The sequence below is a fragment of the Sphaeramia orbicularis genome, chromosome 11 (assembly GCF_902148855.1).
Source record: "Sphaeramia orbicularis chromosome 11, fSphaOr1.1, whole genome shotgun sequence".
Classification (NCBI taxonomy): Eukaryota; Metazoa; Chordata; class Actinopteri; order Kurtiformes; family Apogonidae; genus Sphaeramia; species Sphaeramia orbicularis.
This window is the reverse complement of record NC_043967.1, coordinates 26,778,118-26,796,185: the sequence shown is the minus strand read 5'-3', so window position 1 is coordinate 26,796,185 and position 18,068 is coordinate 26,778,118. Positions and strand designations below refer to the sequence as shown.

The following is an 18,068-nucleotide window of genomic DNA, read 5'->3' as shown; positions in this document are numbered from 1 at the left end:
CAATATGATCTAAAGTGGACCAGACCAGTAAAATAATACCATAGTAACCTATAAATAATGTCAACTCCAAACTTTTCTCTATGGTTTACAGTGAAAAAAGTAAAATTACATTATGAAAATGTTTACATCTACAAACTATCCTTTCAAAAATGTGGATAACGCAAATGATCTGAAATTTCTTAAGAAAAATACTTAGTCACAAATGAACAGTGTCTGAACATCAGTGGATTTTTTATATTCCAAGATGACAACACCAGGATTCATCAGGAACAAAACACGTGAACCCCACTGAGAATCATCTTAGAGAAACATTAATGCAACTCTGGATGCAAACAAATGTTATGACATACAATAGACTTACGGAAACAATAGCATGGCAGCTTCAGATTTAACCTGGTTTTGTCTTGTAAAATAACCCAAGAATGAGCAAATGATCAATCCATTCTATTTATACAGCAACAAAACAAAACCATCCAACAGGACTGGGCTCATGGTGGATGGCCGTCTGCCATCATGGGGAGAGAGAAAGAGAAAGAGGAGAGAAAAAAAGCAAACATGACAGTCAGACACTAGACAGGATAGAGATCAGTCACCGAACATCAGGAATGTGGAGATCCAAAGACGGAGAAACCTGCAGAAAAGAACAGAGAGAGAGAGGACAAAGAGGAAAAACACAATCTACTAGAGGGAGAAGACAACAGAGGTGTCAAAAGTATTCCCATTCATTACTCAGGTAGAAGTATAGATACTAGGGTTTAAAAAGACTTCTGTAGAAGCTGATGTATCAACTCAAGCTTTTTACAAAAAAAAAGTGAGTAAAAGTGTAAAAGTACTGGTTTCAAAACTACTTAAAGCATAAAAGTAAATGTAAGGGGAAAAAAATGCCATTAGGACAAAACACTTAGGTGGTGCCACAGGGGAGGGGCCTATAGTTCACTACCCCACCTCCCCAAAAAACATTTTTCTAAAGGCCATAATGACTATAATGTTATACTGAAATGTTAATGTTGAAACATTTGGGATGCACTAGTCAACCTGGTTCAGCCGCATATATGCCCATTGAAAATGAATGCATTTGAGTCCAATGCAAATGTATTACAGAACCATATATGTGTCCTACACAGTGGTGCAGTGGTTAGCACTCGTGCCTCACAGCAAGAAGGTCCTGGGTTTGATTCCAACACCAGTCAATGGGGGTTGGGACCTTTCTGTGTGGAGTTTGCATGTTCTCCCCGTGTCTGCGTGGGTTCCCTCCGGGTACTCCGGCTTCCTCCCACCATCCAAAGACATGCACTAATAGGTTAATTGGTTAATCTAAATTGCCCATAGGTGTGAATGTGTGAGTGATTGTTTGTCTCCATATGTTCAGCCCTGCGATGAACTGGCGACTTGTCCAGGGTGTACCCCGCCTTCGCCCCTATGTAGCTGGGATAGGCTCCAAGCGACCCCCGTGACCCTAGTGAGGATAAAGCGGGTTCAGAAAATGAATGAATGAATATGTGTCCTACTGAGCATTAACATGTGTTTAATGGAGCAGAAGATATGAGGACTAGTTGCCTATAAGTATTGGAATGGTGCAAAAAGTCAGGTGTGGTGGATCGTCTACAAACCAATAGGGTGTCAGAATGGTATATGATTATACTTCTCATCCAACCACTATCAAATTCACTCTATCCGGATGGTGTGATTTATCTGCATAGTGTTTAGTGCATTTTTTTCCCCTTACATTTACTTTTATGCTTTTTTATTTGAACGATGACAAGCTGATGTTTATTTTAAGTATATATTTATTTCATTTTCAAGAGGAAAAGTTAGTAGCATTAACCTAACCCACTGTTTAACACTTTGGTTAACACATGATTTTTGTTTTTCTAACCCACTGCATCGATCTTTAGGCCTTCAGTAAACACAGATCTATCAGAATTTGTTCATCTTTGACATATCAGTCGTTCTCTGGTTAAAACCCTGAAATATAGAAAACTCTTTACAGAAGACTTTTATTTTCCTGCATTTCCAAACATGGTGAAGCCGTGTCCCCTTCAACAAGTGCATTTTGTGCACATTTCTGGAATATTTCTATTATATTGATTTACTTTAATTGGAATGACATAGGTTTACATTGTCCATTTATACCATAGCGGCGTCAGTTGAGTATTGACTGTTTTAGTCTGGGCTGTAGTACAGACTGACTCCCATATGTCTGCCTCTGAAATCATCCCTCCATGCATTCAGTTTACAGCAGGAACTGTCTGGTGATTCTGACATTGATAAATTGTACACTTCCAAAATATTGGGTTTACTTAAATCATCTTTGGACACCATTCATTTATCAATTTGGTTTTGGTTATAACATTATTTTTCTTTATTCTAACGGATCTCCAGAGTTGAAGATACTTGAACAACTCATTTAAAACATATTCCCGGGTTGGGTTCAGACGCAAATGTGTCGGGCACTTGTCAGGTTTGGACAGAAATACACGACCCGAGCCAGGCTCTATTTTGGACACTCAAGCCTAATTGGAACGCAACGTCATACGCACATAACGACAGGAAGGGACGGTGGTGCGTGAACAGATTTATCCCTCCCACGTAGTTTAGTAGTTTTACTCATATTTCTTATCCCGTGCGAACTGGCCATTAATGTTACCGACGTCCTGTGGTAAAGTGGCATTACCTCACGTACCTATGTGAAACTAATCCAGTCCGATAAGAAACCAAGATAACAGCTCCAAGTCCAATTACATTACCACCAACATTTCAGATATGACGCCCTGTCAAGAATTTAATGATATCTTAAAGTCACTGATTCATGTTAAAACATTTAGATTGTCTCTGCGACACAATAGAAAGCGCTCCAAGGAATATTCGAAGGGTTTCATAAGTCTAATAAAAAAGTAAAATATGGTGTTAATCATTGAATGTGCACATCTAAATTTACTGCTCCTTTTTTAATATGATTTTAATATTACATTTTTAGAGCTTTTTGGATGACAAGTACATTACTGGGCCTTAGAGCACAAATAAAACCAGCTTCAGTAAACATGTCCACACAAATGTCTGCAGAAATGTTCCAGTTCTGCGTACAGCTCCTGTTGAAGACTTTATTTGCTCACGCTCTGTGGGATACAAAGTACAGGAAAGCTCAGTCATTTGAGTTTTATGGGCAAAAAAAAAGATGGATGCCAGCACTGTAAATGTAGCAGGAAATCCCACAAGCATAGAGAGTTAATACATGGCGCAAACAGGTGCCCCGGCCCTCACCTGTCCCCACTTCATTTACCTTGAGAAAGTTATTATTTCTTTTACGGACATTAATCAGCGGAGACAGGATGGGGCTGAGGAGACAGAATCATCGAGACAGAGACTGATCGAAAGATAGAGACAGTAGTTAAAGACAGAGCACATGGGGGTATGGGCAGGTAGAACTAGCCCCAAACTGTCATCCTGACATACTACCCTATCTTTCTGTCAGTGCTAAGGATAAATCTGTGAACCTTACATGGCATCAGTCAACGTGACAGGCAGCAACTAAGCGCAGTTTGTAAGCAATGACAATGTTCTGCTCAGTGATCTTCAATTTGACCGATACAAGTCACACATGATACTTTGACTCTCTAGTCAATAAACACTTCCTCAAGCCCAATATGTAATAAAACCCAAATATGTACTGTATCTGCACTTGCTTAATGCATATTTATCCGTATGTAATTCCTGCTGCTGTTGCAAGGGATTTCTCAATCAGTACAATAATAAAAAGATATTGTATTAGAACATTAATATTAGAACATTGTAAAGTAGTGCCAGTTCCTCATCGTTACCTGTGAAAATCTATGTGAAATCATCTTTACTTACCAGTGGAAGCTGGTGACAAGGGCAAGAGGAAAAGAAACCGATGGCCTTGTGTAATCTCACACTATTCAGCTCATTTTTACTAAATTCAATAAAAACTCAGCAGTAATAAATAAATAAATGAATAAAAAATGGTGATAAGATTTGATAAAAATAAAAACTCTGTATGGACATGAGCCATATATTGTCCATAACATTAAGTGTTGCATTGGCTAACTCAAGTAACTACATACTGATTAACAAAAGCAAACAAAGACAGTTGGAAATATTTGTTTCAGTAAGCTACTCAGACATAAATTTGTTTTCACACTTACATAGGGGTAGGGGTAGGGAATGTTGAGGTTTGTATTAATTGGGTAGTGCGGACATCATCTGTTGCATCGTCTTACAGGCTTTGGCTTCTCTTGCTTTTGTGTTAATTTTGAGGCATTTTAACCCTTTCATGCATAGTGGTCACAGTGGGCAGCTGTTCAAAGGTGTTCTCTTGTATATTCATGGATTTGTTGTTTTAGTTCCATATCAGCTGACACAGTGGACACTTATCCATCATCCCATACACTGTAATTCATACCATTACTGTAACTTTGCTGTTCTAGATAAACCTGATCTGCAGTAACATGAGTGTAAAAAAACAAACTACTAATTGTTATTAGACTGTAATTAACAGGGTTTTTTTAGTTGATTTTTTAAACAAAAAGTTGTTGTTTTTTTGCATATTATCTCCATGAAGTGAGCAATAACTGGTATTAGAGTGTGTTAAAATGTGAGAAGATTAGCAGCATTAAACATGTTTTCGTTTCATAGTTTTCACACAGTATATCAGTAAATACATGTTTTTTTTGTTTCTAAAATTAAACACATGGTGTCCAGGTGAGTGGACATTTTTGTAACTCCATGAAAAATAGGTTTATAAAAAAAATTCAATCGCATTGTTTTTTTTTGGTTGTTTTTTTTTTTGGGGGGGGGGGGTCATCCTCTAAGAGGAATGAAAATCACTCGGGGAAAAAAAATATTAAGGTTCTCATAATTCATGCATGAAAGGGTTAATCAGATTTATCCAAGATGGATTTCTTCTAAAGACAGAAAAACTACATAATAAATGTTGTCAAGATATGTATCAGCTTAGTGTATATTATTTCATATTAATATTTTTCCTCCTCAAAAGTAGGCAAGGTCTCTGTGGACCATAGGTTAAAGGTCAGCTTGCTTTATTATCGCCGTAGGGAAATTCAGTCTCTGACACAGTACCTAGCCAGCCAACAATAATTGAATTTTAATGATGTGACAGAATGTAAGTAACTTTGGAAAAGGAGATAAGATACCACTGACTGGCAGCCAAATTAAATATGGCACTACACTGAAAATCCATCAAACTTACATTATTAAATCCATCCACTGTCCTCTATTTAATTGGGGGTGATAAGCACACATCCCACTCCCCAGCAACCTTCTTCTCCAGCTCCTCCAACGGTACTGTGGAGAGGGTTCTGGGCCAACTGGGAGTTGTAATCCCTCCAGGGGTTTTCCTGGGTCTGCTGACGTCATCATTGAAGTGGCCTGGAGACATATTGACCTGACACCCATGTCACCTCAGCAGGCTCCTCTGGATGTGGAGGAGCACTGGTTCAACTCTGAGTTCCTTCTGGATGACCAAACCCCTCAACCTATTTCTAATGACTCCTACATACTGTGAAACTTCAGCAGCAACAGGGATCTTGCAAAGTTGGGTATGTGTACACAGACCATGCAATGACAACCTATTATGCAAGGGCAAATGTACATATTGTTTACCTCTCTCAAAATAGTTGCAAAGAATGAAGCGAGGCTAATGATTGCACTTTTAGAAAAAACAGTATCTATATATTCAGTAAAACCTCCAAACTTGAGGGGGAAGAAAAGAAGTATTGCCCATTCGTGACTCAAGAGAAGATGTCAGTTTGGTATGGCAATTTTGTAGAAACTGTTAAGGTCTGTATTTTTAGCTCCAAAAACATGCAGATCTTTTTTATTTCATACTGGTTATTTAGTAGATGGGGCGGCATGGTGGTGCAGTGGTCAATACTGTTGCTTCACAGCAAGAAGGTCCTGGGATCAATTCCTGTAAGTGTATGGGTTCTCTTCAGGGGGAGGGTTCCTTCCACTATCCAAAAACATGCACTAATAGGTTAATTGGTTAATGTGAGATTGGTTGTTCATCTCTATATTTGTCAGCCCTACAATGAACTGCCGACACGTCCTTCACCTATAGGTAGCTGGGACAGGCTCCAGCACCCCCGCGATAAAGCGATTCAGAAGATGTATGTATGTTAAGGAGATATTGTTCCAGCAGCTTTGAAATGGTCACTCTAAATTTCAGATGCTGCTAGAACTGTGTCCCAGGCTGACCTGGATGTAACACTGGGTCAGTGACCATATGTAAACCTCCCTCCATGTGTGATGTAGATCCTGTGTTTTTATTCCACAACCAAAGGTATTGGTACATTTTGACATTGACATAAGCTATTACCACACTGTAAAAAAAAAAATAAATAAATAAATAAAATAAAAATAAAAAGATAGTAATATTCCAGCTGCAGGGGTGCCGAAAAAATATTGTAAAATAATGGAAAATAATCATCTCATAAAAATATGGTAATTTTCCATAATTAAAATACAGTTTTTTGCCCTAACTTTACATGACATTTTGCTTTTTATTTTATTTTATTTTTTTTTTACTTTTTAATTTTAATAAAGAATATTAACATGTATTAAAACAATCAAATTACATACATACATACATACATACATACATATATATATATATATATATATATATATATATATATATATATATATATATATATATACAAAATTTTCATGGAGACTATCCACTGATTAAAAACTGTATTTTGACAGTTTATCAGCGGTTATACATGTTATACATTCACAAAAATACATTTATTCAGCATTTTTGTTGTAATTACACAAGATATTTGTCAATTAACAAACAAGTCTTGTTAAATTTGCAGAACAAATACTTCTTTTATGGTTAATTGTCAGTAATTTTATCTTGTTTTATTATTTTTTACAGTATTAAACTTTAAATTAACAGTTTAATCTCATAAATAGAAAAGAAATAGTTGTGAAATTCCGATACATTTGCAAATGTATTTTAACTGTATTTTCTGTGAAAAAAAAAAAAAAAAAAACTTTTAAAAAATGGAAATTTTACAGTTATTCACAGTTACAGTTTTTTCATGTTATTTTACATTTGACGAGTAAAATCACAGTCTATTTTTGTCATTTCATTGATATTTTCCTGTATCTTAAAAATACAGGAAAAATCTGTAAAATAAACAGTGAAAATCCTGTTAAATTACAGATATTTTTTTTTTTTTTTTTTTACAGTGCATCACTTATGTCTGTGATTTCATTCTTTAACAGGCACTACTCACCGCTCGTAACCATATATGAGGGTAGGAGACCAAACTGTAAAATTAAAGTTACATTATTAAAATCTATAAAACATAGTTCAATGAAACAATTGTGGAGGTTAAGTCAACAACAATAAAAATAAACCCCAACTCAAAAGATTATTTCCACAAAAAATGTGCCATTCAGTCCACTACAGTGTCATTTCACTCCAATGTGGATGGGGAATGTCTGCAGAAATTCTGTGCCCATGTCTTGGTGTGGAAAACCTTGTAGTCAATATTTAACCAAAGCCACCATTTTTAGATATTTTAAGAAATGCATACAACAAAATGTATCTTGTATGCACCATATCTGCTTAATGAAAGAGTGTTTTTCATCTCTCAGGGACTCTGAGTGATGTCTAATGAGATAAACTGACTGTGATGTGGGTGCTGTTCAGCTGTTGATTACAATAAGTGTGAAGAGGACTGAAGTGTACCTCTTGAGGCTTTAATTTTGCCTAATGCAGGAGTAGGTGTTTGCTCACCTGCGAGAGACGATTTCACAACACATTAGCGGTAACCTCTGTTTTATGCTCTTGATCCAGACCAGGGACACATCACTATGTAAGAACTGATGTGCACGGACATACTGCACACGTGCGCACACTCAAGGTTAGCACAAGTCGGTGACAAAGAACAAGACATAAAAAGGGGTTAAAGCATGTGAAAGCTGCAGAGTCATATACGGAAGAACAGTGTGCATATGAGAGATAAGGATACAAAAAAAAAGGCAAGATAAGGTCAGTTTCTGTATGTGCGTGATGTTAAAAGGGACATGGAGTTGTATTTTGAGGATGCACGTGCACAGATTTACACAGATACAAACACAGGCTTTGCACAATAACACTATCAGTCAGAGCCAACATCCATAACCAGAGATTTACCAGCGGATTTCTAAAGGGCGAGCAGTTGTGTGTGTCTGTGTGTGTGTAGAGCTGAGTGGGATTTGGTTTAATCCAAACATGAAACACAAGATACACACACACACACACACACACACACACACACACACACATTTCACTCAGTGACTCTCTCTCCCTCTGTAAATTTGCCTCAGCGTCTTTTAGCGTTGCGTAACAGCTTGATTATATAATCCCAAACATATATGCATGTCCACGAGGCTGGGCGCTAGAGGGCATGAAGCATGCAAGAGCATCAAATTGGTGAGGGACTTGAAGTAGGAGGAGGAGAAAAGGAAAGGAGTGAAGAACCCTGTGGCACTCTGAGTACACTTTGTCTGGATTAGAGCTCCATCACATCACATCACATGTTCACTCACATTCACGCTGATGTGAGCTCCTCTCCAGGTGATCTGAAAGCACATTTTACAGTTTTAATTTCCTTAAACAGTAGTCAACAAAATGATGAGCAAAACATGATGAAATAAATGTCTCTTTTCAAACTTTGGAAAAAAAAAAAAGAGAAAAGCCTGAAAGCTGCAGAAGCCGAAATTTGAAATGGACATTGTCCCTCTGCCGCTCTCTCCTCTCAGTGCAAACCAAAAGAATTAATATAAATACGGATGAGATGGCATTGTTTCATGCTGTCATAGAAAATTATGCTACTTTTAAGGGTGTATCAGAAAAAAACTAGACTCTCAGAAAAAACAACATGAAACCAAAATGCAAAGACATTTTGAAAATCTGGTTATACATATTTATTGACCATGTAATTCTTCCTTCATTAACACCAGTGTCCTGGGTCAGTTTTCATGCTTTAGTGAACAACACTAATTTGAATTGTGCAAAATAAAAGTCTTTTGCACATGGAAGTGTAAGGGTTAATATTAGATCTGGCCCCATGGATAACAAGTTCCATTGGTCTTTTACACTCACAGTCAATGAAAACTTTGAGACCATATTTTTCGACATAAGTTTTATTTTGAAACCCTAAACTGGAATTTTTTCATATGAATCATTTGTTTAGGATATTGGCATACAGAAACAAAAATCTGAAGTTTCAAGAATAATTTCAAAACAAAAAACTTAACAAAAGAAAATGGCACCTGCCAAACACAAAGTCACAACAGTAGTGGTCCTGGTCGGGAGTTGTCCCTCTCTCTCTCTCTCGCCCTGGACGCAGTCTATGGTCAACAGAGCCTGTGGTGTTGTGGCATTCAACCAGGTTTCTGATTGTGGGTTGGGAACAGCCCATACGCCTGGCTATATTACTGTAGCTCAAACTGGCCTCCACCATACCCAGAGCCCAGAGACGCTGTTCGCGTGATAGACGTGGCATGATGCCATTCACTGGACTATTAATGGTGGCCTTTTTTGGGCCTTTATATAGGCCTTCAAAACCAATCCTCAAATTGTGCAGATACCCACTGAGTATTGCTCAATGTGTACTTGGCCCACTTTTGCAAAGAGGCCAACCCATGTGCAATGAACCGTGACAACATGACAACTCATCATTATCTCAACTACCTGAGCACTAAGTCATCAATAAATCAACAATGAATGATTACAACCCCCCTACAAGTAGAAATATGCATACATTTCTACCTCAAAGTTTCTATTGACTGTCAGTATACTTGCATACATAAAACAGGAAGAAAATAATCACATGTTAAACCCCTACCATCAATACAAAGATTTCACACCTTGGCGAGAAACTGAAAATTAATAGCAAAATTTACTCGGTGAGTCAAGATTTGGGTTTTACACTTCAGGATTTTAATTGATTCGACTAACACTTCTGTTAGTCAAAGGATTCCAGCATGTTCAGTCTTCCACATGGACCCCGTTCCTTTATACCCATTAATTATGCAAGTTTGAGGCCAAATTTACCAGTGGTTACTGGTCTGTTTCTAACAAATGATATTACCGAGAGGGAACACCCAGATGATGCAATGAATCACAGATGCTGACTGAAATGTTTCAAATTTCAAATGGTCAGCTCAAAACAAGCTTAAAGAATCCTCACTAACAGCATTAAACCCTTGTGTTTGGCATGATAGACTCAAACCTGTCGTTAATATGAAAGCTTTGTATCGATGGTAGGGGGTTAACATGTAATTATTTTTTTCCTGTTTTATGTATGCAAGTAAAAGACCAATGGAACTTGTCATCCATGGTGACAGATCTCATATTAACCCTCACACTTCCATGCGCAAAAGACTTTTATTTTGCACAATTCAAATTAGCATTGTTCTCTGAAGCATGAAAACTGACCCAGGACACTGGTGTCAACCAAGGGAGAATTACATGGTTTGCATTTTGGTTTTATGTAGTTTTTTTTTCCTGAAAGTCTACTTTTTTCTGATACACCCTGTATAGTAGAACAGTAAAATGACATCTACTGTGGTGGTAAAACATTTTTGGACACCCCATGCATTTGTGATCACCCTTAAGTCACTGAACTCTGGCAATTATTGTTCTATTCTCTAAACCCTAATTCTCCCTTCTGTACATGCTCTTCCACTGAGGTCAAAACTGAATGGTTTAGCAAGATAATGCACCTTGAAACACCTCCAGAGTATGATGTGTTGAAACTGTCAAGAATTTAGGTTGTTTTTTTTTCTTGTTAACCATACTTTTTTTTTTTTTTTTTTTTTTTTTTTACCATTTGTATGTGTTTATGTCTGTCTGATGCAGCCACATGTTTTGAAATACAAATATTTCATACATTTCAGATTTCAGATTTTGTAAATTTTGAGGGTGTCCCAAAACATTTTACAAGTACTGTAGGTCACGTCCATCATAATTTGATCTGTGGTTGGTAATTACAGCTGTCAATCATATACATATATATATATATATATATATATATATATATATATATATATATATGTATATATATATATATATATATATATATATATATATATATATATATATATATATATATATGTATATATATATATATATATATATATATATATATATATATATATATATATAAAACGTCCTACCTGTGTGAAAATGCCATTAGCCAAAACTGGGTCATCAGGGGGGTTAAATTTTCCACAGTCTGAAATAACAGGTAAGGAGAGGATGCAGAGGTCTCATGTCTCCTCAGACCACTTGAATAACAATATGCTGAAAGGTAATTATGAAATATTTGCCCAGTGACACTTAAACACTAAGGAGCACAGCAGCTTTGAAAGTCTGACACAGCATAAGATGGTACAAATTGGTTGAATTTACTCGATTAAGAAGAGGGATTAACCTAGTTTAGCATTAGCATTTAGACTACATTCATATGAAGTCATGTTTCTCACTTCCTTAGGGATACAAGTCAGATATCACTGTGACCTGAAGCTTCATTTTGGTCTCCACTGACAGTTATTAAACATGTTTGGGTCCTTAGTGGCTGGATGTTCGCTACCATCATACTTTATTTATATACCATAGGTAATTTTAAAAAGTATGAAATAAGCAATTCATAGTGGACACCAGTCTATTTAATATTTTCAAATACTGTAATATCATTACCTCCACCAAGGAATGGCAGAGGTTGTGTTTTCATTGGGGTTTGTCTGTTTGTTTGTCTGTCTGTTAGAACAATACCTCAAAAAGTTATGGAAGGATTTTGATGAAATTTTCAGGAAATGTTGATACTGGCACAAGGAACAAATGATTCAATTTTGGTGGTGATTCGGGGGGACTGATCTGCCTTGGCAGAGGTCTGCGCTCTCCGAGTGCTTTTCTAGTGTACTAATACTTCCTATTCATTTAGAATTTTAAGGTCTGAAAGGTTCCTTGTATAACACCTACAAGGGAATGTGGTTGCAGGAATGGATTATTACCCCACCCCCCGAAGGGGAGGCAAGGGGTGTTGCTTTTGGTTCAGTTTGTTTGTTTCTTTGTTTGTTAACACTCTAGCAGCAAAACTATTGGTTGAATTCATACCAAATTGGGTTTATAGATTGCCAGTGACCCAGAATACATGTGGTTACATTTTGGGAAAATTAGGTCAAAGTTAAAATTTTCTATTAATTTTTTTTTCCTTTTTTTTCCCTTTTACTTATCATAGGCGAAATTTCAAATGTCTATAAAAGCATCAATTTTGTTTCAATTTACTTCAGACTTGGCACATATATAGAGGCCCTTGATATGCTGACATCAGCACACACCCAGACACGATGACATCAACTGGATCGATGCCAAACTAAGCTACAATACTTGTGAGGGGCGGGGTTTGTTTTGCCTGGCACCACTTGGTAATATTTCCAATAATGTTTTCAATAAAGTATAAACACTTGAAAACAAAGAATTGTGTTGCGTTACCTTAGAATTGTTTTCTATGTACAGAGGGAGTCCACCATGTTTATACAGTCACTCAGAACAGACTTCCTTCTTCTTCTACTGCTACGGCTGAATGTTGACAAGAACTGTTATCATTTTAACCCTTTAACAACCAAACACTCCTCTAATGTTTTACAAGTTCTCATTTGATTGTAATCTTCACACTCACCACTAGATGTCAGTAAGTTTTACACACTGAACCTTTAAGACATAGTGGCAAGACATGTTGTATTTATGCTTTTGTCTGTGAAAAAAAGTATAATTTTCTATTTTCAACATGCAGCCCCTTTCATAATACACATAGAAGTATGATCCCCACTAAAATACATGGACACTAAAACTATGATCATTTTCTGATTTCTGTCATTATCAGATTACTTAAGTGATTATTTAAATAACATAATCTGATCTTCTTAATCAGATAACAGCAGTTATCCAGGTGATTAACACACCTGGATGGTTCCCCAATAGTCTGATGTCTTCATGCATGTTTACCTGTTAATCTGATTTGTTTTGTTCTTTTACATCTACCCATGAGTAAAAAAAAAAAAAAAGAAATTGTAGAAAACGGAAGTGGCCTTGTAAAACATGAGTGGAAGACAATGAACCAGTTCACATCACCATAAAAATCCAACAATTGGTCTACAAGTAAAATGCTTCCAGAATAAAAGTAGCTAAATTTTACCACATGTGAGTCACTGATAAAGAAAAATCAAGTCCTAAATGCTGGTTTGCTGAAGTTTCCAAGATACAGTCTTGGGTCAAAATGTGAAATTCGAGAATTGACAAGAGAATGGGTTTTACTCAAAAGTAATATTTGTCTCAGAGCTCCCAGATCTACTTCAAAACACCATCTGCACATTACAATACACTCACTTTACAGGTTCTATTAGTGGAAGATTTATAAATCTATTGTATAAATGTACATAACCAATATGTGTAATAACACTTTATCATATACCTTGAAAACATCAGCAAACCAGCACTTTTGTAATTTGTTTTCCAATTAATCTTATTCAAATACGTAACATTTAGCACATTTAACCTCTGAGGCAGATAATTTATTTAAAAAAATTGTAGACCAGTTAATCAGATAACTGTAATAATCAGATCTAGTGCATTTACATGCACTTAACCCATGAGGACCCAGTGTGACTTTTGTGGCAGTTCCCAAATGAATTTTTCTCTCTATTTAACCTTTCCCAAGCGATTTATCACCCTTTATTATAATATTACCCTCTGAATTTTGCATTTTTTCCAGTGAAAATCATCTATTTTCCTATGTTTAATTGACTGGTCATGTAGATGCTCATAACAGTTCAGAGCAAAGTCAAAGGTTACTGTATCAAAACAGAAAAACTGATTAAAAAAAAAAAAGGGACTTTTCAGTAAAATATCATTAACTGAAGATAAAACAGGTGTCTATGACTGCTGTCATTGATCCAACTCCATGGGTTTTACTGGTGAATCAATGTTGTAGAAGATGACGGTGTTTCTACGGTAACTACGGAACCTCTGAATGTCCAAATGGGTCATATCTGATGACCATGAAAAGATGACAAACTGCATTTTACACAAATTATTTACATGGATTGATAGGATTAGTGGATTAACAGTTTAGCTCAGTAGATGCTTTTGATAAACAGTCAATGTTTGGGTCTTTATGGGTTAACAAATGCGATAATAGAAAGACCTTGGTTTAGACGCTCCAGTCCATTATAAGATTTGTTTCAGAGTACATACATGTGTAGTGACAATAGACTTAAACTTCCTGTCATCTTCCACTCGACTACATAACTTCCGGTCTCTACTATTTTAATTGCGTAAATGTAAAAGACTGAAATAAATCAGTGTAATCTGAATACATGCAGGAAGACCTCAGAATATGGGGGAGAAATCCAGGTGTAATCTGATTTCTCATTATCAGATTACTGCTGTAATCTAATAAAGCAGATCAGATTATACTGTTTACATGGTTTACATTAGGTATTCTGACAACTCCAGAAATCGGATAATGATCATAGTATGTAAACGGGTTCACTAATAGGAAGTTTGAGTCTACTGTCACTACATACGTACGTACTCCGAAAGAAATCATGTAAATGGTCTTGCTGATTAGGGCAGTGTTATCCACTCATAGGAAAGTTTGACAAATGTTTGTGCATGAGATTTATGTGGAGTGTGTTTTGTACAGTGAGCAGGTTGTGTGTTGACATTAACTAACTTCACTACCTCTACATCCACAATAACAGCACATATATGGGTGCGCATATGAAACTGGCCCCTAAAAACAGGACAAGGGGCTAAAAATTCAAACCAGATGTAGACTAATGTTATGAAGCAAGTTTGGAAGCACCTTGGTCTATTTTCAAAACAGATACTTACTGAGATAAAAGAGAAACTATTTTTCAGATGAAACACATCTTTATATTAATTTTATACTGTGTTTAATACAAAACTCTGCATGTAACACTGTAAAAAGGACACAAAAATTACATGCTATTATTTTTATATATATATATGTATATATGTATATATATATATATATATATATATATATATATTTTTTTTTTTTTTTTTTTTTTTTTTTTTTTTTTTTTTTTTTTTCTCTCACAGGTACATTTTGGGAATTGAACTAATTATGCAAGGCACAGTGCTTCACAAAAATGGCTGCTGTTGCAAAATCATTCGCAATCTATATGCATTTAAATGAGCAGGTTCCGCATGTAACACAAGTGGACACAATGGGTTACATACAAAACCTGGGATGAGACTGATGATTCATGAAAAACCTACATGTCTGGATTAGAAAAACCACTAGGATTGTCACATTTAATACAGTGTCTTTATTTATAACGGTAAGACCATTTCAACCGATGTTTTCCAGATCAAATGCATTGACATCTAGGCAGCTTTTCATGTCCCAATTTTGGTCCTATTTTTAGTCCCAATATTTTATTAAAAATTCATTAATTTTCGGAGTATAATTTTTTTTCTTTTATCTGAGGTCATCATGAGGTCAAATTTCTCTTTTATTATTGGGTCTAAAAAGCTAGCAAAGTGACAGGTACCAAAATGAACCCAGTTTCATAGAAGCATCCATATCTAATTTTAATGTAGAGGATTCGGTTCAGATTTTCAATGCAACACTTTAGTGCATTGATGCTTGACCTGCAACACTATTTACAGTGAGTCAGCATCCAAAAACCAGCTCCAAGCACAACACAGATTTCACTTCATGTAACTTCTCAAGCGCATGTAAATCTTCATACTGAACCTTTAAGTCTTCCTGGTTTACATTTCAACCTGGGATGTTAACAGTCATGACCAGCATCTTAGCATCTAATTTTATGTTTTCAGCTGACATTATGTGGCAAAAGACTTCTAATGCTTCTAGCTTTAAAAACATAAAGGGAACAATTGTACTCATATAAAAAAAATAGGGTATTGAGGAAGAACTAAGCGGAAAGACTTAAAACTGAGATGACAGTTTGAGAACATTTCAGAATCTGAGTTCTGGGAGGCTGTGAGTGCTTTTCCGAAAGCTCTCCCAGGGAGACAGATAATCAGAGGAGGAAGTAAGAATAAAGTCGGAGTCTGGAGTGGATGGAAAATTCAACAGAAAGTCAGAGACAGGATGAAGGGTCAGGAAGAGGAGAGGATGAGGGAGAAAGAAGCTGTGAAGTTATAGAATCCCTGCGCTGAGATGATGTTATTAACAGCATTAGTAAATTGCTAGTAAATGTTGCAGCTCAGAGGCAAAGGGCGTCACTCACAGTAAAAGAAAACAGCGCATACGGATACACAAAAGAAGGCTTAGCTGAAAAGTACACATTTATTCACACGCAGCTTTAACTCCAACACACACAGACAGGCCTATGACTCACTAACAACTTTTGCCCTATCTCCAAACCTTTCTCTATCTGTCCAATTCAATTTATTCATCCCTGCCCTCCATCCCCCTCCATCCACTCATCTCTCTTCATCCTCCCAAGGCTTTTATCGTTTTCAAAAAATTGAGCGTTTTTCTCTAGTTGTTCATCCTTGACTGATTCCACAAAAAAAAGCCATCCTCTTTGCTTCAGCTTCACCTTCACTCTGAAATACCTAACACACTTCTATTGAAATCTTTTCTTTTTTTATTTTTACTTCTCTGATTTTGATTATCCTTTCAGTCCCTTCCCTCTACATCTTGTGCAATCAACGATTCTGCTTTTCCCCTTTTATCTGTCTTATGCAAGATGACTTAGGAATCAAGCATATCTCAATTTCCACAAACAAAGAAACATAGATTAAGTCCAGAAGTAAACACCTTTATTTACTAAATTATTAGTATTTACATTTTGCAAAAACAGACTCTTCCTGTCCCAGCTGCCTTGACTTATCCCCCTCTGTGTCTACAAGCAGCACTGTCACTGACATATATCCACAGCTGAGGGAACTGACATGACAGTCACTTCCCCTCGATGGTGATACGACTGCTGCGAGGTCACAGAGCAAATGAAAAAAGACAAAACGGAGGAACGACAAAGGGTGAAGAAAAGAAAAAAAAGTTATGCGAAGAAAACAAAGAGCAGAGAAAAGCAGGATGTTGTCTGTGGTACCTCTGTCCTCTGTTCTGAGAAAGGTTGAGGGGGCTGGTTGTCATGACGCCTGTTGTCATGGCAGCTGGACTGGGTAATAAACAGATGCCTGTCCATCCAGGGCAGTGAAGCTGCTGTGGCAACTGCAGACAAGATGCAGCAAATATTCTATTATCATGGGAAGTTTTGTGTTTTCATACTGCGTTGTTCAGTTAAGTTTAGTTTGAGACTGCGCTGCAAAATTCAGCACAAAATAATACGGAAACAGTGTTCTAGTTCCGTTATCTAGTTCAGTTATCTGTGCATCAACTGCATCCATGTGTCTCCCCCTACTTCCCCCCTTCTCCACCTCTCCCCCAATCTCTCTCTATTTCTATCACTCTCTCTTTTCTCCTCCTTTACTCTCTCTCTTTAACCCCAACTGGTCAAGGCAGACGTCCATCCTCCAGGAGTCAGGGTCTGCTCCAGGTTTCTGCTGTTAAAGGGAAGTTTTTCCTCGCCACTGTCACCAGTCACTAGTTTGCTCCTGGAGGATTCTGTTGGGTTTCTGTAAATTGGGTTAGAGTCTGGTTTTGACCAACTCTATATGTAAAGTATCATGAGATAACTTTTGTTATGATTTGGCGCTATATAAATAAAATTTGATGATAATGATGATGATGTAAGACTGTGGGTTTAAAGTGGCAACTTCAGAATATTAATAACAATATATCAGCAATATGTTTTTTTTCTAAACAAATGTGTGACATTATTTCATTACAATGGCACCTTTCACTGGGTTGGACATATTAGGCAGCAAATGAACATTTAGTCTTTGAAGTCGATGTGGTGGAAGCAGCTGAATGAGCAACGTACAGATCTGAGTGACTTTGACCAGGTCCATATTGTAACGGTGATGACTGGGTCAGAGCATCTCCACAACTGCAGGTTTT

The 18,068-nt window shown here is 36.7% G+C and overlaps 1 long non-coding RNA gene across 1 annotated transcript in view; it reads right to left on the bottom strand.

The window, feature by feature from the left end:
* The window catches only part of LOC115428416 (uncharacterized), a 590,809-nt gene extending 576,337 nt beyond the window's left edge, over positions 1-14,472 (bottom strand). The window contains exon 1 of the long non-coding RNA XR_003936623.1: positions 14,392-14,472. This is a non-coding gene — a long non-coding RNA (uncharacterized LOC115428416). The remainder of the gene's footprint in view (positions 1-14,391) is intronic.
* Positions 14,473-18,068: the final 3,596 nt, after the last annotated feature.